The sequence below is a fragment of the Hesperophylax consimilis genome, chromosome 27 (genome assembly GCF_061612785.1).
Source record: "Hesperophylax consimilis isolate HC1 chromosome 27, BYU_Hcon_1.0, whole genome shotgun sequence".
Lineage (NCBI taxonomy): Eukaryota > Metazoa > Arthropoda > Insecta > Trichoptera > Limnephilidae > Hesperophylax > Hesperophylax consimilis.
In genome coordinates this window covers 7,986,902-8,011,774 of record NC_142862.1, presented here as the reverse complement: position 1 = coordinate 8,011,774, position 24,873 = coordinate 7,986,902, and the positions used below count along the sequence as shown (strand labels likewise).

The window sequence follows — 24,873 nt, the reverse complement described above, 5'->3', positions numbered from 1 at the left end:
CCCATGGAAATAGGAACCGTCAGGTATTCAGTGGCCCGCCAGTGATTCAAAATCGTCAATTTCGCCCAACTGCTAAAAAGGTTGGGCAGCCTTGGTCTATATGATATTTCTAAAAACGGTTGATACGTTTTCCTGTGTTTCTAACGGGCATAAAAGCCAGTGCAATAATATTTATGTTTCATTTATGCAATTTCGAGGACATTTGAAGCATTAAATCAATTGCCACGCGAGCCAATCAATCGTGCAAGAATCAGTACAGCACGTACGCAGTTTGCTATTTAACAAGAAGTGATGAAGATTAAAAAACGACGTTGAGATCACCAGCAATAATAGAAGAATTGTTTTTCTAATTTTAAGGAATGAATGCTCGAGTTAGCCAGGTGCATTCTCTATGAAAACAGTTAGCTTCTGAAATGAAAATGAATTCAACCTGCTTATATTTGTGCTTGCAAAACTCAAAAAGTAGTTCACCGATATATCACCGATATCGCTGTAAACTTCAAAGTTCGTTCTTATTAACGTAATATCTTATATTTGTGCTTGCAAAACTCAAAAAGTAGTTCACCGATATATCACCGATATCGCTGTAAACTCCAAAGTTCGTTCTTATTAACGTAATATCTTATATTTGTGCTTGCAAAACTCAAAAAGTAGTTCACCGATATATCACCGATATCGCTGAAAACTTCAAAGTTCGTTCTTATTAACGTAATATCTTTGCACTGGAATGAGATACGGAGTCAAATTAAAGGCGATGTAATGTAGTTTTTTAACAGTAACATCGTGGTATACGGTAGTGAATGGTGGAAGAAGTCAGAGACGCGCGAGAAAGAAATTAGCAATAGAGAAGCGTTGAGGAGTCCACTAGTGCATTATTATTTATTTTCCCGCCTCACTCAATTTTAGCGTCGCAGGCGGTTCGTTTGAACGAACATTATGATCCTGCGCAGAAAAGTTCCACAATGGAGAGTGCTGCAAACTTTTACCTTACTTTAGCGAACTTTAATTTTCTGCGTATGGTCTCGTTATTTCAATGCTCTTCGGTGGTAGTATTCATCAATATAAAATCCAATACATACATTAATAAAAATGTACATATTTATTTTTTTATTATATTCTATTCTAGTATTATATTAGCGGTATTCTGTGTTTTTGCCTCTGAAAATATATGTATTATTTAATTTTTTATTTATTCAGTTTTATTTAATTCCTTGGTTCTCCCAGAATGAGGAACAATTTTTGTCAAAAACACAGTAGTCAGGTGCTTGACTATGTCAGTATAGAGCGAGACGGATAGATTACTGTTGTATAAAAGCCCATGTTTTGGTTTGGTCTCACATCTCAGCTCACAACTAGTAACCACGTATCCGTAATCTTGTACTCAGTTAACAATAAACCAATAATATTGGATTATCATTATTTGAATAATCCCGAACCATGTGTACTTATTTGACGTAACATATAATATTTTAATTAAATGTGATTTACATAAATAAACAAATAATTATTACAAAATAGCGTAATTTTGACAGCAGTTCAAAATTAGTAATAATATTGGGTGGTGGGTATGGGGTACCACCGGCCCGGGAACCATTTATTGGATAACCAACAACAAACAGACTCCACACAGCATCCCCAAAGATGAAATAGGCCTTGAGATTAATTTTAACATTTTTATTGATTCGTTTTCTGTGGAAAATCACCAAAAAGGCGCCAAAGCATTATTAATTAATACTAGTTTAACTCAAACACATAATTATATTATCTTATTCCTACTGATGATAATTTAATAACAATTACTAATAACTAATTATAATTACGAACTCATCAAATAGAAACGTAACTACGCAATGTGTTAATTATTAATAAGTGTATAATTGTATGCTATATAACACGATAACGATAAACATATCAAGTTCAACCAAAATTAATGATAATATTTTTAAGCAATAATTATTAGTCTGAAACACATTTATAAATTGAAAAAATCTTCCAAGAAATACATGCCACTGACGAGAATTTAACCCGCAGCATTCTGATTGCATTTTTTCTCGTGTTTATAGATATCACGCCTACATTTATAAGCCATCACGTTCAGAACACTATTCCGGTGTTCTTCTTCTTCTTCTTCAATGGCGCTACAGCCCATTTCGAGCCTTGGCCTCCTTTAACATGAGCCTCAACCGCCCTCTGTCCTCGGCCGTCGTCTTCCAATCTGCAACATGGAGTAGTCCTCTGGCATCTTTCCTGACATCGTCCTCCCATCTCAGCTTAGGTCTGCCCGCCTTTCGTTTGCCTCCCGGGTGTCCTGTTAGAACCTTCTTTGGTACACGTGTGCTTGGCATTCGGTGCACATGTCCGGCCCATCTTAGTCTTTGGAGCCGTAAATGAGTAGAGAGTCTGGGAGCTTGGTAGATGTCATATAGCTCCTTATTGTGGCGGATTCTCCATGCCTCTCCCTCTCGCACCGCTCCTAAGATTCTTCGAAGTACCTTTCTTTCGAAGGTGTCCAGCCGTTCCGCAGACTTTGCTGTCAGTGTTCCCGCCTCACATCCATAGGCCAAGACCGTTCTAATAATTGTTTTATACAGGGTTATTTTGGTTTTCCTATGGACGTTTCGGGATTTGAACACTGGCAGCAACGCGAAGTAAGTGTTGTTAGCGGCTGTGATGCGCTTTCTTACATCTACTGGGTCTTCGTTGTCCTGCGTTATGATGGAGCCCAGGTAGGCAAACTCTTCGACCACTTCAAAGTTATAGGAGTTTTTAAAATAATAATAATTCCGGTGTTCAATGTAACAAAAATTGTAATAGTAAATACATATTTGTGTCTAGAAAAATAAAAATAATGAAACATACAACATTTATATATCGTTTTAAGACGAAACAATCCCTTATAAAGTCAGAATCTTAACGACGTAAGTGAAACAGCCGTGCATAAAAATATGCGACGCGCGGCCCTGGTGTATTTGATAGACCTGCGGTTAAATATGCCCTATCATATCTCTCGTTACAAGCATAATTGAATACAACTCAGTAGTTTGGTCTCCCTCTTACAAAATTCACATTAATAACACTAGGCGAATACAAATAATTTCTACATTTTATAAATTTTAAATTAAATATCCCACTAGAAGACTTACAATATCATTTCTTATTAAATACACACAGTGGAAGACAGGGGTAAAATAAACGACTTAACTTTTTTTATTCAAAATTCTAAATTCGACTGTTGCGAACTTCTGCAACTCATAAACTTACGAATACTTACAATAACAACACGATAAAATACAATATTCCACATTGTGGACTCCCCAATACAACGGTTTCACACTATGGGAAACCAATACTTAGGTGATGTCGATATATTTAATATTAACTCGGCCAATTTTGTGGATCACGTAAAAGACTTATTTCAACACCATTCCCAAATGGAAGTTGTATTTTTGTAAACCAGTTAAATCGCTGTATTTTTTAATTTATGTTCTTGTTCTTTTTAATTGTGTTTCTTGCACATATTATTTTTTTACGTAATTTTATTTTTATTATTTCATTCTCATGTTTCAAAATTGTTTGTCATCAAAATTGTACCACCTACATGTAAAAGCCCTCTGGGCGTTAAATAAATAAATAAATCGAATCTCTAAACTCTAAAGTAATGTGGAAATCTTAACGACAGCGTTATGAAGTCGGTAAAAACAATATTCGGCGCGCGGCTCGTCGTATTGGGCGGACCTACGGTCGACTTTGCCCTGACAGGCCTGGAAAGTCGATCTTTGCGTGAGGTTTATTTTAATTATTTCTGAAGAACGTATTACTAAAATCGTAAATTTTTCTAGAGGGATCCCTCGGGAAGTTACTAATTCATCGTTAAGAAAAATAATATCTGGTGCTTACAGCTAATTTTATAGTTGAATAACGTTTTATAGAAATTTCATAAAAGTTAAATATTTTAATGGTAAAGTCCTATTTTTATTAACCTTAAATATAAATAACTTTCATCCGTAGGGATCCCTTTAGAAATATTTGACATTTTAGTAATGCGTTCATCGGAAATAGTTAAAATGAGAGCGTCGAGCAAACCCTCGTTATTAGAGTTATGTGAAATACGTCTCCTAGATCGGAATATTTATATGACGTCTGCCAGTGTCCTGGTTGCGTTAAAATAAAGGGTAATAAATAATGATTAGTGACTTATTTTATGTGACGCAAAAGAGTCCCAACTGCTTCCAACCGCCTAAAGCCAGTGAAACTATGGCATCCCCAATTGGGGTATGTTGTGTCGCAGAAGATAGTAGTGAGGACAAGGAGGTGGGGAAGAGGAAGGTGTGCAAGTACCTGGAGATTCCGATCTGGTCACCAAACTTGGTTAAAGCCGTTTCAAGCGACGTTTCAAATTTTAATGGTGGACGGAGACAAATATAAGACTCATATTAAATATTGCTAATTTATTAATAATTTCTTCTAATTATTCGTAATACGGTTAAAACAGGATAACCGGCCCTTAATAAATGAATTGATAGGTTTCTTAACAAAATTTTAATAAAATACGAACATATTATCGCGATTTCGGAACACGTGTTCATAAAAATCATAATATTTCCGCTTTTCGGCACTGTATATTATCAAGCCAAGTGCAGGTGCACGAACGCATATCCCCATATGTCAGTAATTTAATAATAGTTTATCAGGAAACGACCTGCAATCCCAATTTTAACCGGATTATCAAAGAAGATGATTTGAAGAGATTTTTAATCTCGTAAATTAGCAATATTTTCTCCGTGTAGTCTAAAACCAGGGCGATACGGAAAGTACCTTCCACGTGATCAATTCAGGCAATTCCCAACTACCAAATATAATTATTTATTACCTACCTAATAATTAACTATTTACATAATTAATTAGGATAATTTGTCTGAAATTTCCCTTTGAAGGTTAAGTAGAAAATTATATTATTCATTGCATTATTTATTTATGTGCAATGAATAATATGAATGTGAGAAATATATTAACAGCTGTCGCAAGAGAACTGTTAAACAAATAACTCCACTAAACCAAATACCTAGAAGCAGTTTCTTCCTGATTGAAATTGACCACATTCCTAATTTTAAAATAAACAACCTATTGATCAGACAACTGGGGGATGCATCATACCGATGAAATCAAATAATATTAATGGTTATCGTGATTTTGGGTTATTCTGCCGTGTAGCGCTTCCTTCTTCTTTAGCCAACATTTCAGCTAAAGAACTGCTTTTGAAAGGTGATAATATACGCTTTCAAATTTTATTATTTTAAATGATTTTTTTTTTATATACATTAATATTTTTTAACGCGAACATAAAAAAAAACAATTTAAATGACTCACCTTACGTTTGTTGTTACTAAATTTACTGATATACGCATATCATTAGACAATTGTATTACAAACGTTACTGTCCCTTCGCTTTTTTGTCCTTTCATTTAAAAATAATTACTAAAAATTCGCAGTTTTATTTTTTTTTTCAAATTGCATTCGGAACCTTAGTTTTCATAAATGTGCACATTTTAATTATTATGTAGTTAATTTATAGATTTGAATATAAAGTGCTGAATTTTCTCATTCTAACACCGCTTAGATCATATTTCTCACCATGAGAGTAAGGGAGATACAACGATTTTTATGAGACCATTTGAGCAAAAAAATTAGCGTGAAGGTTTAAAAACCATTTAATTTTTGAAAAAACATATTTACTGATCCATTAAAACGGTCACCATCTTGAAACGGAAACGGAACTTACAATCAAATTTAAAGACGGGTGAAATGCAAAACTATCGAGTCAAAACAATTTAAGATATTTTATCAGTATTTCTCTTTCATCGATCGACATTATGATGATCATGATATGTATTGTTGTGAGACATGGTTACCAAAGAAGTGTGTTTTGTCAATTATTATTGGTTTGCAGGCAGCTGCGTCAATTCTCTTGGAATTCTTCATTGAATATACCACCTTAGCAGGGGTGGACTGACTAAAGAACTTTTCTTGACTTTCAGTCAGAATAAAATATGGAAACTTCTCATACACAAACCGAAAATAAATCAGGAACTCTAGAATCTAATGCATGAAACCATTGAAATATTATGTAGGTTTGAAAGAACGCGATGGGATGAATATGTTGAAAAAATGTCAGATGACAGGAAATCGAAAATCATGTCAAGTTGTTGCCCCAGTGTAAGCGTAATATATGCAGACTGAGGAAGAGGTGAACTGAATGGAAGATAGTGGAACCGATGAAGAACATGAATGGAAGAGAGCAAATCAGTAACCTGACAAATCAACACACTTTTGAAAAGTGATTAAAAACTAGGTTAAATCGGTTACGTTAGGTTAGTTTATTTTTCATCGCTTTTAATGACTTCATATCACTCATCAAAAGTGTGTTGATTTTCCACTGTGTTGAGTTGTCATGGAACCCTATTGCGAGGACACAATTTTAGCTAGAGGGTACTTCCACCCAAGCGATTCCTTTTGTTATTTATTTAAACGCCCATTGAGCTTGTACTTACATATACGAGTATATTAAATATATAGAGACCATAAATACATAATGGTTATAATTATCTTATAATCATAATGATCATACCATAAAAATAAACTGATATTATTGCGTACATATAATGTATATTTGATTTTTAAAGGAAGCAATATTATTACAATTAAATATGTCATTCCCTATAATATTTCCTAAGAAATCTCTGTGAACAAGAAGCGTTCATAAAATTAGTGCGAGAATCTACATTAAATGGAGCATGGAGTCTAGTGTTGTATTTAATGGGTACGGGATAATTAATTACACTCACCAGGTTAAGGATGTCTGAATTTCCGTTAATGATAATAAAAAATAAAAATATATCACAAATTATCAAAACGGACTCGTTCAAATGACATTGATATATAGTAAAAAAAGAATCGGACCTAAGCGAGAGCCTTGAGGCGCTCCGCATGAAGCTTCAAATTTACGAGATATGATATTTTAAATATTTTCACGTGTAGTTTTCAAGATCTGATGTTAAATAAGCCTCAAGTCATTAAAGTACATTTCATTTGATACAATTTACTTTTAGTTTGTTTAACAAAGCTTTATGAGAAAATTTATGGAATCCTTTGCTGAAGTTATCATTCGTTTGCAATCGCGAATTAAAATTGTTTTAAAATATTTTTTTTAGTCCAGATTTTCTGATTTGTTCATGGGGGGAAATTAATTTGCCTGACTGTAGAATAATTTTAGATGGAAACACGGAGTCAAACAATTTAGGTATTTTTTTTAATAACTTAAAAACTAAACTAAGTAAAAACTCAAATTGTAATATTTAATTATTGAAGACATTATTAGCGATTCCTGAACGAAAATTTGAAATAATAATGGTAGTTCTTATATTTAACTATATCATACTTCGAATAATAATGGTACTTCTTATTCGAAGTATGATACAGTTAAATATGACCGAAGGAGATAGGGTCCCATTAGCTCAGTTGGTAGAGCGGTGCCATTGTTTTCTCTAATATTGTTTTAAATAATTAAATTTATGTATTGTCGATTGTACGCGAATATGTCTGTAGTTAGTTAAAAGCGATGATTTTTTCGCCTTTGTCTGATTGATTTGACTTCAAAAAGAAGTTCAAGATTTTAAAATATTTCTTAGACTGTTGAATATCGTTCAAATCAGTTGATCCCAATTCGTCACTGTAACATGGGGCGTCAATGAGCACTGATTGTGATGGCTGGATGTTTTGTTTGTGGTGTACATCGATTGGACAAACAAGAGACAATTGACAACGCGCGATACGGTTAAAACGTCCACATGTTTCAATAAATATATATTAAATTGTCTGCATGTGCCAATCAGGCGACTGTTTGTTTATTTGTTTTCTTCTTCTTCTTCAGTAATTGCCTGATTGCTGAGAATCATGCCACCCATTCCAATTTCCTAGTGAACAAGACTCCTCCACTCATCAACTTCTCAGAGCCGCGGACACTGACGTTCTATTATATGTGATGTTTGATCACTTCAACGCTTTTTCGATCGCTCCTTCTGCTGCTTCTCCTGCATTCCACTTTTTGAGTGACCATTAGTTTCTCCAGGTTTCAGTTCTCAGTTTAGCGAACAACTTGTCCAAAGCATCTCAGTATTAGTTGTAGCCAGAAGTTAATAGCCTATGTGGATACCTAGCTCTTCCAGAATGGATTTATTAGTGCATCTGGCTGTCCGTGGATCCTGAGGAATGATAATTGAATCGAATTTCCTATTGTATTGATATTTCAAGCGTAACATCAATATTCCAACGCCAACAGAAAACATAAGCAGTAAGAGTTCTAGACTCTTTCAATATCGCCTTGGAAGAAGCCCGCCATTCAGAATTAAAATGTAGCTCGAAATGGATTTAACCATGTTGTGTGATCACATCCCAGCTTGTTCTCCATGGGGAAGGAGATGGGAAGGAGATGAGGGAGAGGGGGGTAGGGATTTACCTGGATATTCATATCTGGTCACCAAACACGGCCAAATCCATTTCCAGCAACGTTTCGATTCTTAATGGTGGTCTTACACCAGAGCGATGCTGAGAGTATCTTCAAATATATGACACATTTTTTTAAATGAGTAAATTTCGAAATAACACAAAATTATCAAATAAAATATAGTTGCGCATATCGGGATTTGAACCCGCAACCTCCGGCTTGATAGTCTAGAGCCTTACCCCTCGACCGCGGAAACTTTTAATGTAAATCTTTTTATTTTCATGTGTTCATGACTTATTGTTGAGGATAATGAAGAGTAATCACGCAATCTATTCGTTCATAAATATTATCTATGTTACGTCTTCAATCTCGAGAGTCCACAGTTTCCACCAAATCATTATATAAAAAAAAAACAATGAAAAATCAAACTTAGTTCATTCAACTTAGTTTCTTCTGACTACCGCACAACAGTCCCAACCGGAGCCAGTGGGACTATGGATTTTACAATCTGTATATGATATGACTCTGAATAATTGATACCTACGGGGATGTGGAACGTTGGTTAGTACCCGGTTATCAGATATGGTCACCAGACACGGCTAAATCCATTTCAAGCAACAGCAAACACGTTCCCATTCTGAAATGTGGTATTTGACCAGGACGATACTGAGAATACTTATCTCTCATTCCGAATACTACATCACATACTTGAATTATTTTTTAAGTGCGTTTATAGACAACGAACACAGACAATTTTTAAATGATATGTTCGAAATGGTGATAATTATTTTTGGTGGATCGCATCATCCACAAAATAAAATCAAAATATCAGTTTTTATGGAGTATATGATGCAGTAAAAATATCAAACGATGAGCTCTGGCGGTTTGAAATTACCACAACTTTTCTGTCTTCAATTTCTAGGTTAACCGAAGTTAGGTTATGAGTGTTTATCATCTTGAACGTTACTTCCATCAAGAAATAAATATATTCGAAACACATCAAAAAAATTTCTGACAAAAAATTGAAAAGACGTCATTTTGTTTTTCCACATTATTAAATAGTCCGACAGGAAAAAAAATGTAAAACAGCTTAAAGGTTAAACGATATTATTGTATATATGTATGTATGGCACTACGCACTTTTAACGGGGAAAAAATATACAAAAGAGGTATTTTGTTGTCTATCAATACACTAATTACCCTGAGTCAACATTATTTACCTACTGGCTCTGGGCCACTATTGTGTGGTGTCACATGAAAATAAAACAAATGTATTTTTTTACGACCTAAGTTCTTTGAATGTAGGAAAATTCATATTTTAAAAACTGAACAAATGAAGTCAAAATAAGTGTTAAAAATACCGATGATCAACAACTGTTGTTTTTTTTGTACTCCTTTTTGAATTTAACTTTTGTTTTCTAGAATGAATGATTGCAAATCTTGGAAGCGGAAATTAACCTACTTCCCGACATCCGATCGAGCTGATACTCGGCAGATAGACTCGTTATGTCAATGCATTCTATACATCAAATTTACAAATATACAGCAATTAATAAACGAAATAAATCTTGGTCTTATCAAATTGGAATTTTTCTTAGGTGTTCGCGCCGTTAGCGATGTTCACCTATTTCAGTCAGTCCCTGGAGAGGAAGATTCAATCCTCAGTCAAAAGAATTTTTTTTTCAAAATTGTTTATTAGCCGGCTCTAAGATGTCCCAAATAGGATGAATTTTTTATTTATTTTTTATTTATTGAATAAATAGTTAATACATATCAACAAACAAGTCCTGCTAAGCCAATTGAATTGGCTTGTCAACAGGTGCTTAAAGTTTAGTTACATTTACATTTTTATAAGTTATAAATTACATCTTAAATCTACAGAACCAACAATTTTTTCATACAATTTTTCATACATATTAAAGTAAATATTTTTTTCCGATAGCCAATTTTTCACCATATATTTAACCTTATTCATAGATTTACATTGCTTTATAGTGTCAGGTAATAAATTAAATATCTTCGGTATGTTGTATTCAAACGTTCTCTGTCCGTATTTATTATTAAATTTCGGAACTATTAACCGTCATTACGCGTGAATCTAGTACTGTATTTATGTTCTAATTTTTCTTTATGCTGCGGGGTAAATATATACTGAATTATGATTTTTTGCCATAGAATAGCCTTAACATATAAGAATAGATGAATATTACGAGTTGTTTTTCTATGATCTGGGTTCTTTGAATGTGGCAAGTTTCATATATTGAAAAACTGAACAGTTATAAAGTTGTGTTCTTTTCTGTGCCATTTAAATATAATACAGCCTTAACGAGAATCGAATCAGAATTTGGCTACAGATATAATACTACAACGTAATCATAATAGGAAAAACGTAACGAGTATTAGGTAGATACGGACCATCTGTTGGCAAAGAACAGCTGGAGTCGATCCAAAAGCCGTAACCCTCGAGGGTCACACACAGAGAATAAGGAAAAGCACAAGAAATGCGAAGTAGGCGTTTTTCTTGAGCCAAAAGTGTGACCAATCGGTGTATCATCATCATTATTATCATATCGAAATGAGTAAGAGAGACAGAGCGCGTGCTGAATTGGCTAGAACCAAAAGGTTTCAAGCCCCGTATTCCGAATGTCTACCGATTTATAACAGGTTTTCAAGTTCCTAAAAAAATAAATGTTTAAAGCTACGTGTAAACACGACAACCGCAAACGGTGCGAAACGCCGCTTGCTGTTGTTTTGTTCCTTTCCAATAGTTCGCGGCTCAGCTCGCGGAAATTTTGTCCTGTTTAAGATAATACATCAATAATCCCTAAGATAATATCTATATATTTATAGTGTCGAAACGATAATTATATGAAATGTTCTCGATAGAAAAAAATCTCAAAGTACACTCAGAAAATAATTAAAAACGCATTTTGTTATGTTATTCAAATTTTATAGGTTTGAATATTTCTGTGTTAAAAAGTAATTTAGGCATTTGTAGAGATTCTTTATTTTATTTAAAACGAGTCGCATTTTATTAAATATTTTCACAATTTTCGCTAAATTATAATCGTTTTTTGTACAGGGTGTCCGGGGATAAAGTGCGCTAACTTTGGGTGGTGATTCTACATAATTTTAGAAGTAGAAAATTACATCAATTTTTGAAGTGAAACTTCTTTAGGCGCGTAATGGATTTTCGTGGACGGAGTAAAACCGAGTCAGGATCGACACGAAAATGCGGGTACCCCCACCACCGCTCACCGTTCACCGTTCACTGTTTTCAGTAAAAGCAACAAATCATTAGCATGCGCATAAAAGTTTTTATGTGTTTTATTTAAGTACTTTTTTACTCGGTAGTATAATTTTGTTTGGCGCATGCCTTAGCTGTGGTACAGACGTGGACAGGGCTTTCCTGTACCGTCCGTCCGCCGTTCAGTCTGGTTTACTCGTCCGTCGAGAGCGCTCGCGTCGCGCGCTTTGCCGTTCCATTCGTATTCCAGTATATAAATATTGTTTACTGTCGAGGAAGTTTCACTTCTGTCTTGCGTAGGCTTGACACACCCACTTTTTTTTTCAAAATTCCAATGTAAGGTAGTTTTTAGTTTAAAAATTTTTTTTTTTGTATGGGAAAATAAATATTCTTAGGAAAAATATTTTTGTATGATAAACAATGTGTTTTCGAAAAAAGTTATTGATATTTTTAACTCTACCATCATGCAGAATCACCTACCGAAGTTAACTCACTTTAACCCCAGACACCTTGTATAAGTGCGCTCCCTCTAACATTCGTACATACATATCTGCCTTTCAAACCATTTTTTCTTCTCTTTGAACGCTTACTACGGAGCCTTAAATCATTAACGAGATAGCTTTCCATTAAAATCTAAAAGGAAGTCGAAGTGTCATATAACTTGACGATATCAATTTTCCTTCAAGCAAGCATAGATCACATTTCTAGAGATTATTTATTCAGTGGTCATAATCGGCATACATTCTGTAGGTTTTGTTTTACTAATGTTTTATTTAGTACTGATGCGATTGATGTCATAATACAAATTAATAATAGATAATGACACTGTATATTGTATTTATGGTCACCAACGCGGCTGAGTTAAATCATTTAACCGTATTGGATTTACCAACCACGTTGACCATTGAATTGTCAAGTTATTTGCGGGTAAAATTATTAAATTTATCAAATTGCAAAAAAAGGTAACGAATTGGTTTACGCTTTCGTCTAAAATTAAACTTGTTCATTACAAAATGGACGGAAATATAACAGATTAATAAATTGGACTATATTTTCAGCCTCTTTTTGGTATTTACAGAACCCATATAATCAATTGTATAATCCTCTGAAAATTTACGTAACGCTGAGTAAATAATTTCCGAACTTCACAATCGTTTTTATCTCCGTATCTGCCTGTAATGAATTTTCCTGCAATAAACGATCTCATTTGTCAAGAAAATGTATTTTAGTCAAGTGGCTACACACGTGTAACCTTCTTACTGACATTGGAAAATATGTGGGTGTATTAGGTTAAATATTGCCAATTTTGACTGCCGATTTTTTTTAATATCTTTAAATTTATTAAAATATTTAGTATTGTAGTAGCCGCCGGTTAATATAATCAGGATTATCCGTCTGTTTCGGATCATGTAAAGCGGTGATTTCGTTTCATACAGCCGGACCTTCCTCAAATATTTTATTGGCAGACACATCTGATTTAATTCGAGGCTTCAGATTCGATTCCCGAGCAGCTCAAAATACATGGATTTTTCATTTAAAATGTGAAAGATTTTTTTTTTTTTTCTTTTTTATATTTACTCCACACAGGAGGCCCTGAAGAAAATAATTTCCCTCAGGGCCTATGTCATCTTTGGGGATGCTGTGTGGAGGGTCTTTTTGTGGAGAGGAAGGAGTGAACATGGGTCTTGAAGAGTCCCATGTTGTAGGAGGGAGGAAACACAGAGGCCGGCAGTTCGTTCCACAGCCGAGCTGTTGAACTTAAGAACGAATCGTAGAAGCGACCCGTTCTCATGTGACAAGTGTCAACTGTGTACAAATGTTGGGCGCGCGTTTGGCGTGTATCCCGACTACGCACCGGTGCCGAAGTGATCAATGACGCTAGTTCCTCAGAGCATCTTCCATTGTAATACCGATAGAACAAGGACAGCATACCTACCTGACGCCTGTGCTCTAAAGATTGCAGTCCGTTTGTTAAGATTGGGGAATCTATCAAACGATTAAAAGTGTAGGTATTATATACTGATTGTTTGATTTGATACAACGTGATAGATACTTTTAGTATCACTCTGGTGAAAGACCAATATTCAGAATTGAAACATTGCTTGAAATGGCTTTTTTCCGTTTTGGTGACCAGATCTGAATAGCCATCCAACCTTGCTCTTACTCATCTTCTTCCCCTCACCATACCCTTCAGTGTCATACAATACGCCAATTGGGAATGCCATGGTCTCACTGCTTCCGGAAGCAGTTGGGACTCTTGTGCGGTATTTACATAAAAATAAAATAAATGGGTATCATACCTTTCAAAGGTCTACAGCTGTCATAATGTGTATAATTTCGTAAATTAATTTTTATATATATGTATGTAAAAGCCTTAATAGGCGTGAAATAAATAAATTATGATGTGCGCGTTTTTGGTGACATGTATTTTCTGCAGTATATATTTATTTTGGGAGGGTTTTAAATATTAACTTTGACAGATTTAATATAGATCCCTAACATTTTAATTAAAAAAATGTTTGCATTAATATATATTTTTTATATTGTTTTGCCAATTGGTAAACATTTAAACACAAACAAACTGGTTAATTTTAGAATGCAACAAAACTCCGATGTATAGAGATTTCACGTAAAACTAGTTATAACTCACCCTATTCTTAAGTCTCAGAGTGGAGGCATCCGAAACCGAACTCACCAAAGTAGTTTCAATAACCGGAATACTGTACATTTTGACCACTGTTTCTTTTCAAAATCAACTTAAGCAGAATGTAATTGACAAATTATTATTATCACCACAGATATTTTATATGAAAGATATATAATTTTACTTACTTTTTATAATTCAGTAATATTAAAATATTTAGTAAATTTCACGTAGTATTTTTTTGATACACTAATCGCGTTTAAATTAATTACATATTTACGAACTAAAACTTTTTTTATGTCCACTTCTTTTTTATAAACAAATTTTGATTTTCAGTAAGCTTCAAAACTTTAATTATTTTACAAAACTTGTTAATGTTGTTCCCTAAATATATTTATAAAACTGATTCAATTTCACTACCACATCAAAATAAAAACATCAATTTATCCGAACGTTTTCACAAAGCAACAAGCGTCAAATAGTAAAACTTTTTTCTGCTCATAAAGTCTTTTTTTTTAAATACACGTGTTCTAAATTCAAAATTCGAACAAAAACACACGAAACAACAAAGCACACACGTTTTTCCGGAGCGTCACAGCAAACGTGCTTTGTTAAATAAACTTTTGAACTGAAACGTTGTCACATTCTATGGCGGACGCCTTTTGTTTTGTTGAAACGAGCGAACCCCGCATTTTTACAATGACAATGAACATTTTTCTCGTGAGCGTTCGCGAGTACTCGACGGTGAAGAAAATATGAAAATTTAACCCCATCTGTAGGGAGCTGTAAGCAGCTTCGCTGATGAAATGAAAGCTCAAGGTTGTAAGGGCATAAGTGTAATCTTTAATTTTTGTTAAAGTTAATCAAGAAAATATTTGTTGGATGAAAATGAATTTGACAGGGAAATAAAATCAACACTTAAAACAAGGTTTTTTTTACTACAATACATATATTTTAAAATGTCTTTGAAAACATAAAATAATCAATAAATAATTTTTTTTCATTGAGGATTGAACCTTCCTCTCCAGGGGCTGGGGTAAACCGCGCTAACAACTGAGCCCAATCTCAATTAGGTAGGGCCGACATTTATTTCGTATTTTAACTGCTGTAGTGTCATCAATTTCAGAGACATTCGGACATATACCGTTTGTGAATGCGCGATTGCCTCCAAAAGTTTGATAAAAAAGCACTGTCATCAACAACGAGTACGTCTCCCGTATTTCAGCACGATCGGATGCCCGGAAATGGGTTAATTTCCCCTTTAAAGACTTGCATTAATTCATTCAAGTGAAATTCAAATACATGTATTTAATGAGGAAAATGTAAGATTACCGGTTGAAGTGGTAAGTGGTAGAATAAATCACATTTTTGACTTGTGCCTAGATATTAGGTAGGTGTAAAATCGTGATTTTTAGATGCTTTCATGATCTATTGTGAAATTGTATCAAAATATATTAAAAGCTTAAAAAACTATTTCATATAATTGAAATGGCTAATGAAAATTGTTGAAATTTTGTCAATGGTGTTATTATAAATTTCATGAAATATTCATACGCCGATAGGACTTTTGCATTAAAAATATATAAAATTTCGGACAATAGATAGTAAATCATTAGAGTGATGATTAGATATATCGTGGCTAAGAACTATCTTACATTAGATTGTGTTGACCGTTTCTCGAACAATTTTGTGACACATCTATTTTGAAAGCCGCAAATATGAAACGCGATTATTGTAGACTTGCTTCCTTACAATACCGCGCTTTTAAATGTCACCCGAAATAGCTTTACACTCGAGCCAAGCTCCAATAGTTGTGCTCTAATTATATCTCAATCTTTGGTCGTTGTCAACTACGCTACTAATAATGTTCACGGATCGGGCTGCTGTTCGTGACGTCAGAAAACTAACTTACTCCATCGGGCGTCTCTCTGGCTGGGAGGGGTTTCCTGGAAAACTAGCGGTGGTCATTTCCATCTACACTAGGTTTTCGGGAAGTTTTTATTCTGGGAAAATAATTCACGAAGATTTTGACCAGACTTGTTTCATTAAAATAATATGATATACTTTAGGAAGAAAGCTCGTTTGAAGACGAAGGCGTTTCTTGAACTTGGAGGGAGTTCCTACAAAACTAGTGGAATATTTTGGGAATATCATGTTTTTGAGAAAACAAGATGGCAGGCTGGTTTCAGCGGAAATTTTGGCAAGACCTGAATCGTAATATAAAGATTTTCAATCTACACCGTAAGAAGAAATGATACGTACAGAAGTAGTTAAGCAGTAGACTCTCGGATTAGGAGTGGTTTCCTGGAAAACTAGCGGTGGTCTTTTGGAAGTTCACTATAGATGGAATGAGGGGAAAAAACAACGAATGAGGGGAAAGATTGGCTAAATATGCCTTCAGAAAAATAACATGTGCCTGATTTTCTGGTTTGAAGACGAAAGCTTATCTTAGATTGGGAAGGATTTGGCGGAACCATTGCCGGGCATTGCGAACAAGAACAGTAGCTTTTGGTAAGATTATAATGATTTGGAAAAGATAATTTTGGCTATGCATGCTTAGAGGGAAAGATTCATAATATACGCCATTTGTATAAAAGCTCATTTGATCTCAGATTAGCGGGAATTTCCTAGATTTACCATTTTGGCTAGGCTTTTAAGAATTGTCATCAAACTGAATGTCTACAGTGGAAAAATATATCTAGACTCTGGACGAGCTATTTAAAAGAAAGAATTGCGAAATACGATGTTAGGAGATATATACAAACGAATAAATTAAAGAGGACGGCGCCTTTCGTACTACGAGGGATTTCCTAGAAAACTAGCGGTGGCCATTTCCGTTAACACCAATGGCCTTTGGGTAGACCACGATTCGGAGAAAATAAATTGGCAGACTGAATAAAGTGAAAAATTGGCTAGACATGCTTTTTAAGAATAATAATATATACACTGTAGAAATAAAGCCAAAGTAATATACACACTGTAGAAATAAATAAAAATGAATGAAATGAAGATGAAGGCGGATAAAATAGCCAGTGGTAAAGATCTATCTTTAGAGTAAGAGAACAGAGTACAGAGAAAGAGACAAACGATCATTCAATCGTTAAGGATAAGTGGTGTTTCATTCACAGACAAGGGTACACATAAAAAACACCAAAAGACACAGATATTTGTTATTCAAGGAAGAAAAAACAAGAAATAATAACATCTTTTAAAGTTGATTAAAGAATTTTACGGCCAATAATCTTTATGTCCCCTCAGGGGTAGGCAGAGAGGACGGACCGCCAAACAACTCGGTCTTGGCACACACTCCTTGAATCATTCACATTCATACATCGTCTCATACATACTCTTCTATTGTTCTGACTCTTGACATGGCCCGACTCAAGTATCTGATTCACTTGGTCGTGCCATGTCTTCCTCGTGCGTCCCCGACTTCTGCTACCATTCACATTTGCATCGTATATTCTCCTTACACTCCTTTCTTCGCTCATTCGCTGTACATGCCCAAACCATCTAAGCGTCCCTTTCTTGATCTTACTCATTACGCTTACATCAGCCTTGCACTCTTTGCGGATATCCACATTCCTCACACGATCATACGTGGTTTTACCACACATACGCCTCAGGGATCTCATTTCAACAGCATTCAATCTACTTTCATCCTTTTTTTGCCAGTTCCATGCCTCACTTCCATACATCAGGGTAGGTACCAGCACTCCATTGTGGACTGCTAACTTCGCTTCTTTGGACAATTTTTTGTTAGCGCCAACTGCGTTCAGTCCTCCATTACAAAGGCACAGAAAAGTTTCCTTTGATCAACACCTCAAAATACAACCAACAGCAGACATTGACTTAACCTCTCTTGTGCTCTGTTCGTCCTGAGTTTGCTCGTTTACAGAATAACGTGAAAAAATAATATAAGTTCAAACAAAAATATAAATTGAATATCATAATAAATAGAAGGTGCGAGTTCAATTCCCGTCGGCGGCATTTTTTTTTAAAGATTTTTTCAATGTAAATTTATGTTTTAGGCTAATAATTATTTAATTATTGATGACAGTATTAGCGATTCCTAAAAGAAACTTTTAAACAGAAAAATATACGGACACATCTTGAACTCAGGACCCCTGCCTTGCCGGGGCACCGGTCTACCAACTGAGCTAATGGAACCTTATCTCCTTCGGTTATATTTAACTGTATCATACTTCGAATAAGAACTACCAACATTGTATTTTTCTCACCGCACATTTTTTGCTTATAATAATTTGTTTTGGTGTATTATTTTTCATGGTATAAAAAAAAATGTATTAAAAAAAATTATGGAGATACTTACACTAGATTCGTTTTCAATCAGAATCTTACGTTGAAGATGTTGTGGAGTATGTGGAAGTAGATGAGATCCAGTTCACAGGCAAGCAGGATCAGAACAGTGCCCATCCAGAACTCAAAGTTGGACATCTGCGATACATTCAAGGAACCAGCCGTACTGTAGTACACACGGATCCACAATTCTTCACTCATTTTTGCCGTTTAAAACTATTTTGAACTATATTATTGCTATTTTGGGTTGTCTTTGTTCTATGTAGATCTGTAAACTAATTTTTCAAAAACAATGTAATTTGCGTTAGTAACTGTATCTTCCAGAATGCGACGTTTACATATTGCTCAATAAAATTTAGCCTTCAGGAGGCCCGTTCCCATAGTTCGTATTTTCAAAGTTAATGTAGCTTCCCACATTTGCAGATTCGACCCTACAATAAAACAATTCATTGGCCTGGTATTTTTATAAAGATATTGTCTTGTTTGTGTATCATTTATGATTTAAGAATTAGTGACATTTTACTGCAAGCAGCGGCAGTTTTCAAATAGAGCTGTTCGCTTTCTATTTTATGATGACCCTAGTTAAACCATTATGCCTAAAAATATTTGCCAATACCTTTCCCACCCCTGTCCCATAGTAATAAAAACCCCAAATAAAGTTTCATCTCCCAATAATTCCTTTAAAATATTTGTATTGTTTAAGTCACGTTTGTATCATTAAGAATAGTTAAAGTGCATTTTATTTATGTTAAGAATGTTGTTTGCCAACGAGCGGGTGGAACATCTTTATTTTGGTAAAATGTCCTTCAGAATTTAGTTTAAATACAGATACCTCCCAGAAAAAGGACAGTATTAGAGTATTCATATAACTGGTAGGTACAGACGTACCTACGCAGGAGACAGTATTGCAGTGTTGCTATAACTGGTAGGTACATGCGTACCTAGGCAGTCAGTCGTGAGATAATTACTAGGTTTATGTAAACCTAGGGAAAACTGAAGAATAGAGGAAACTAGACCTTTATTTCTTTCAGTTTAAGTTTTAGCAGAGGAAAATAAGATCCTCTGCAATTATATTGTGAATCAATAAATTTATATGTCAAGAAGAAGAAGTGTTTTCCTGCATTCCATCTGACGGCGTGTTCTCGTAGCACGATAGCAGAAACATATGGTCCTTCGAGCCGCATCGGGAACAGCAGCATCATGGAAGCGGGACAACACTCAAAGTCGTCATCTGTCTGCGGCAGTAAGGCGGGAACCAGCAGCAGCTGGATGGAGGCTCAAATAAAAGCTTCAGCAACCAAGGTGCACATCACGAGACAAAAGGCCCGCCTACTTACGGAGATGGCTGAAGCAAAGATGGCCGCGGAAGCAAAGGCTTCCGAAGTAAAGATAGCTGCTTCCGAAGCAAAGATGGCTGCAGCAATGTCAGTCTTGGAAGCAGAGGAGCAACATGCGGCGCTCGTTTTAGAAGCTGCATCAAGGACTTCGCAACGGACTCTCGAGGATAGAGTCAATGACTGGGTGGACCAGTCACATCACAGTTCATCATCAAAACTTGGAGATCACGATGAACAGCCTCTTCGAGTTCAAATGGAGCAGCAACAGGAACTGCTCCGTGATGGGCGGTTATCGCTACAACCGCCCACAAGAACTGCACAGCAACAGCCCTTGGCAGGGCAGACTCTCCCATCGCAATTAGAGCCTCGGGTAGAGCAGGCTCAACCGCTGCAATTGGAACGGCGGTTGGAGCAGCACAAGGGTGGGCGGTACGCATTACTCCCACCAAAAGGATCCTCAGAGCAGCAGCCCTTGGCAGGGCAGACTCTCCCATCGCAATTGAAGCCTCGGACAGAGCAGGCTCTTCCGCTGCACTTGGGACAGCGGTTGGAGCAGCAGCAGCAGGGCGGGCGGTACGAGCTACTCCCACCCAGAGGAACATCGCATCAGCCGCCCTTGGTAGGGCAATCTCTTCAGCTGCAGTCGACGCAGCATCAGCAGCCAAGCAGTAGCTGCTGGGAGCTGCCTACATCAGAGCAGCCATTCAACTTAGCAGAGCAACGCGACGGGCAACAGTGGCCACAGTGAGTCGCAGGGCCGATTCCAGGGACCAACACCTGCTATAACTGAAGACCGTCTCGCGGAATCAATTGGTAAGGCAATGTCTTTATATAATACCAGGCGCAAAGTTGATGATCTTCCCACATTTAACGGCAATCCAATTGAATGGATTGCGTTCAAATCAATATACCATCATACCACAGACTTCTTAAAAGTATCTGACAGCGAAAATTTATATAGATTACAAAAAGCGTTAAAAGGAGAGGCGCGTGACGCGGTTTCTTCCCTTCTATTATCTCCTTGCAATGTCAAGGAAATAATAAATACGTTAGAAAATATTTTTGGCAACACGGATCACATCATACAAAAGACTATTGGTGAGATCCGAAATTTAAGTAAATTAGATGAGAATACCAGTTCAGACGCCATAATTCGATTTTCTTGTAAAGTAAAAAATTTAATTTCTATGTTAAAATCATTTAAAAATATCGGACATTTGCACAATCCAGATTTGTTATCGACATTAATCGGTAAACTACCTAGTACACTACGAACGTTGTGGCTTACAGACAAAGATAGGCGGAACACAACACAGCCAATACTCTGCTATTTATCACTTTGGCTGGAAGAAATCGTAATTAATTCACGTGACTCAGGAATAAGTTTTAATTCTAAAATCAGTAATGAAACTAAATTCGCTTCCAATAACCATTTCAAGCAGTATAGTAATAATTATCATCCACGGCAAGCTAATCAACATCAAAATAAACAAAATTTTAATAGGCCTTATGCATCCAAAAATAATCATTTCGAACGTTCGTACGATACGTCAAAAAAATTCCTTTATCACACCACTAATAATGGAAAACCACCGTGCTGTGTTTGCAAAGGAGAACACCAGATTTGGCAATGTGAGAAATTTAAAAATGTCCCAATAACGCAAAGATGGGAAATTGCTAAATATAATAATGTTTGTTATAAGTGCTTAGGGTACGGACATTCCCGTTTTAATTGTAAAGTAAATTTAAAATCACCAAACAAAAAATTTCATGATTTATTGGTTAATCACAATCGGGTGGAAACCGATGAAGTTGTCACAAACACGTGGGAAAGTAATCAAGTACTTTTAAAAATTATTCCGATTACGGTATACGGGCCACTCGGAAGCCGAGATATTCATGCGCTATTAGACGATGGGTCAACCGTCACATTGTTAGACCAAGAAGTAGCCAAACAAATCGGTTTGTCTGGACCAGTTAGTGACCTCTCATTGCATGGAGTCAATGAAATGAGCTCCAACAACGCGGATTCTATGTCAATAAATGTAACAATAAAAGGTAAAAACGAAGTAGAATCGTACATAGCTAGTGCTCGAACCGTTCGGGATTTAAAGATACCAGCTCAAATGGCGCTATCTAATTCTTACATTTCGAGTAATAAACTCTTAAAGAATGCTCCTCGCTTTGAAAGTAATGTAAAACCCCAAATGTTAATTGGGCAAAACAACTGGGAATTAATTATTTCCAGAAAAATAGTTCAGGGAGATAAACATAAGGTATCATTATCTTATACAAAGCTTGGTTGGGTCGCGCTCGGCCATATTTCAAAGAAAACGGGAAATAGTATAGAATTCAATTTTCATGTTCAGGAAAACGAAAATAGCGAATTGCATGAAATTATCAAAGAGAGTTTTAAAATAGACGAGATGGGAGTAGTGAGCCCGAAAATATGCAAAGATAATATAGCAGATGAGGCTACCAGAGATACTAGGATGACAGATTTAGGATTAGAGGGGCGATGGTTTTCTGGTCCCGAATTCCTAAAATCACCTCCAGAAGCATGGCCGCAAGAGAATTTGGCTAAACAGTGTGATAGCATAAACAAAGAACTATTAGAGTTAAAACCATCGGCTATCTTACTCACCACATCGGCGGAATGTTTCATAGACTTAAATAAATTCTCCAAATATTCAAGATTATTAAGAGCTACAGCGTACGTTTTTAAATTCATCAACAAATGTAGAGGCAAACAAGTAGAAAATAATTCTCCTACTGCTGATGACTTAACTTCAGCAGAACATTTTCTTATAAAAGAGTCTCAGAAAAGAACGTTTCATAGAGAAATTATAATTTTATCCAAAAACGAAAGATTGCCAAAAGATAGTAGATTAAGACAATTAAGTGCTTATTTAGATGTAAATGGAATAATACGCATACAGGGTAGAATTGCGGCGATTGAAGACGTACAATTAAGTACAGTCTTCCCGATAATTCTCGACAATAAAGATAAGTTAGCTCAATTATTAATTACACAGTTTCACGAGATGTCTAGCCACGGTGGAGTTGAACACGTCTTAAATGCAATAAGACAAAAGTATTGGATACTTAATGCGCGTCAGTCTATTAGAAAAATTAAATATATATGTCAAACTTGCAAAAATAAGAGAGCCCAACCACAGGCACCTCTAATGGGATGTTTACCTATGGAAAGGTTACAACATCATATACGTCCTTTTACACACACAGGCATGGATTACTTTGGTCCCATGAAAGTTACAATAGGGCGCAGAAATGAAAAACGGTACGGTGTTTTGTTTACATGTTTATCAACAAGAGCCGTGCATATTGAAATAGCGGATTCCCTGACTACGGATTCCGCCATACTAGCAATCAGACGTTTTATTGCTAGGCGCGGTTACCCGCTAACAAGTTGGAGTGATAATGGAACAAACCTTAGAGGTGCTGATAAGGTATTATCAGAATCATTATCATCTCTAAACCAGGACAAATTAAATAACGAAATGTCGGTAAGGAAAATAAATTGGAAATTTAATCCGCCAGGATCTCCTCACCACGGAGGCTCCTGGGAAAGTCTAATAAAATCAATTAAAACTACGTTTTACGCCATATTACGCGAGCAAGCACCACGCCCGGATACTTTGCACACATTGCTGTTAGAAGCAGAAAATATAGTTAATAGTAGACCACTCACACACGTTTCTCTCGATAGCAAGGATTTTGAAAGTCTAACACCAAATCATTTCCTGTTAGGTTATAAATATGACACCCCAATCGTAGGGGTCTTTGATCACGGCGATTTATGCCTAAAAAAGCAATGGCGTATTGCACAATTTTTTGCCGACCAATTTTGGTCACGATGGGTAAAAGAATATTTACCTACACTGGTAAAACGTTCTAAATGGCATGACGTGATACCACCTATAAAGGTAGGCGATGTAGTTATCCTATGTGACAACACGTTGCCCCGGAATACCTGGCCAAAGGGTATGGTAGTAAAAGTATACCCCGGAGCCGATGGACAAGTTCGCGTTGTAGATATTCAAACAAATCACGGTACGTTTCGCAGACCGGCTACTAAAGTAGCAGTATTGAAGATACAACCATCGCATTCTTTTTATCCGCTAGGTGAAATGAATTCACGGGGGGAGGTGAATGCGAAATTACCTACTACAACCATTTAATCATAAGATATACATTTTCACGGGATTTCTAGTTTTAAGACATTACCTACTACACAATATTTAGTCATAAGATATACATTTTACGGGATTTCTAGTTTTAATACATTACCTACTACACAATTTTTAGTCATAAGATTTACATTTTTTACGGAATTTCTAGTTTTAAGACATTACCTACTACACAATTTTTAGTCATAAGATTTACATACTCCACGGAATTTTTAGTTTTAAGAGTAGCATAAATATTTTTATTTTAGTAATTTTAATAAATTTAACTGGTAATTTTCGTAGACAAGCAGTAGGTACCTAATAAAGATAACAGTCGCATTCTTTGCCTATTTTGTGAAGTATCTTCACGGGAGGAGGTATGTATCTTCCAGAATGCGACGTTTACATATTGCTCAATAAAATTTAGCCTTCAGGAGGCCCGTTCCCATAGTTCGTATTTTCAAAGTTAATGTAGCTTCCCACATTTGCAGATTCGACCCTACAATAAAACAATTCATTGGCCTGGTATTTTTATAAAGATATTGTCTTGTTTGTGTATCATTTATGATTTAAGAATTAGTGACATTTTACTGCAAGCAGCGGCAGTTTTCAAATAGAGCTGTTCGCTTTCTATT

The 24,873-nt window shown here is 35.7% G+C and overlaps 1 protein-coding gene across 1 annotated transcript in view; it reads right to left on the bottom strand.

The window, feature by feature from the left end:
* plx (PTB_TBC1D1_like and TBC domain-containing protein plx) overlaps positions 1–24,873 on the bottom strand; it is a 120,723-nt gene that overhangs the window by 34,789 nt on the left and 61,061 nt on the right. The window lies entirely within an intron of this gene.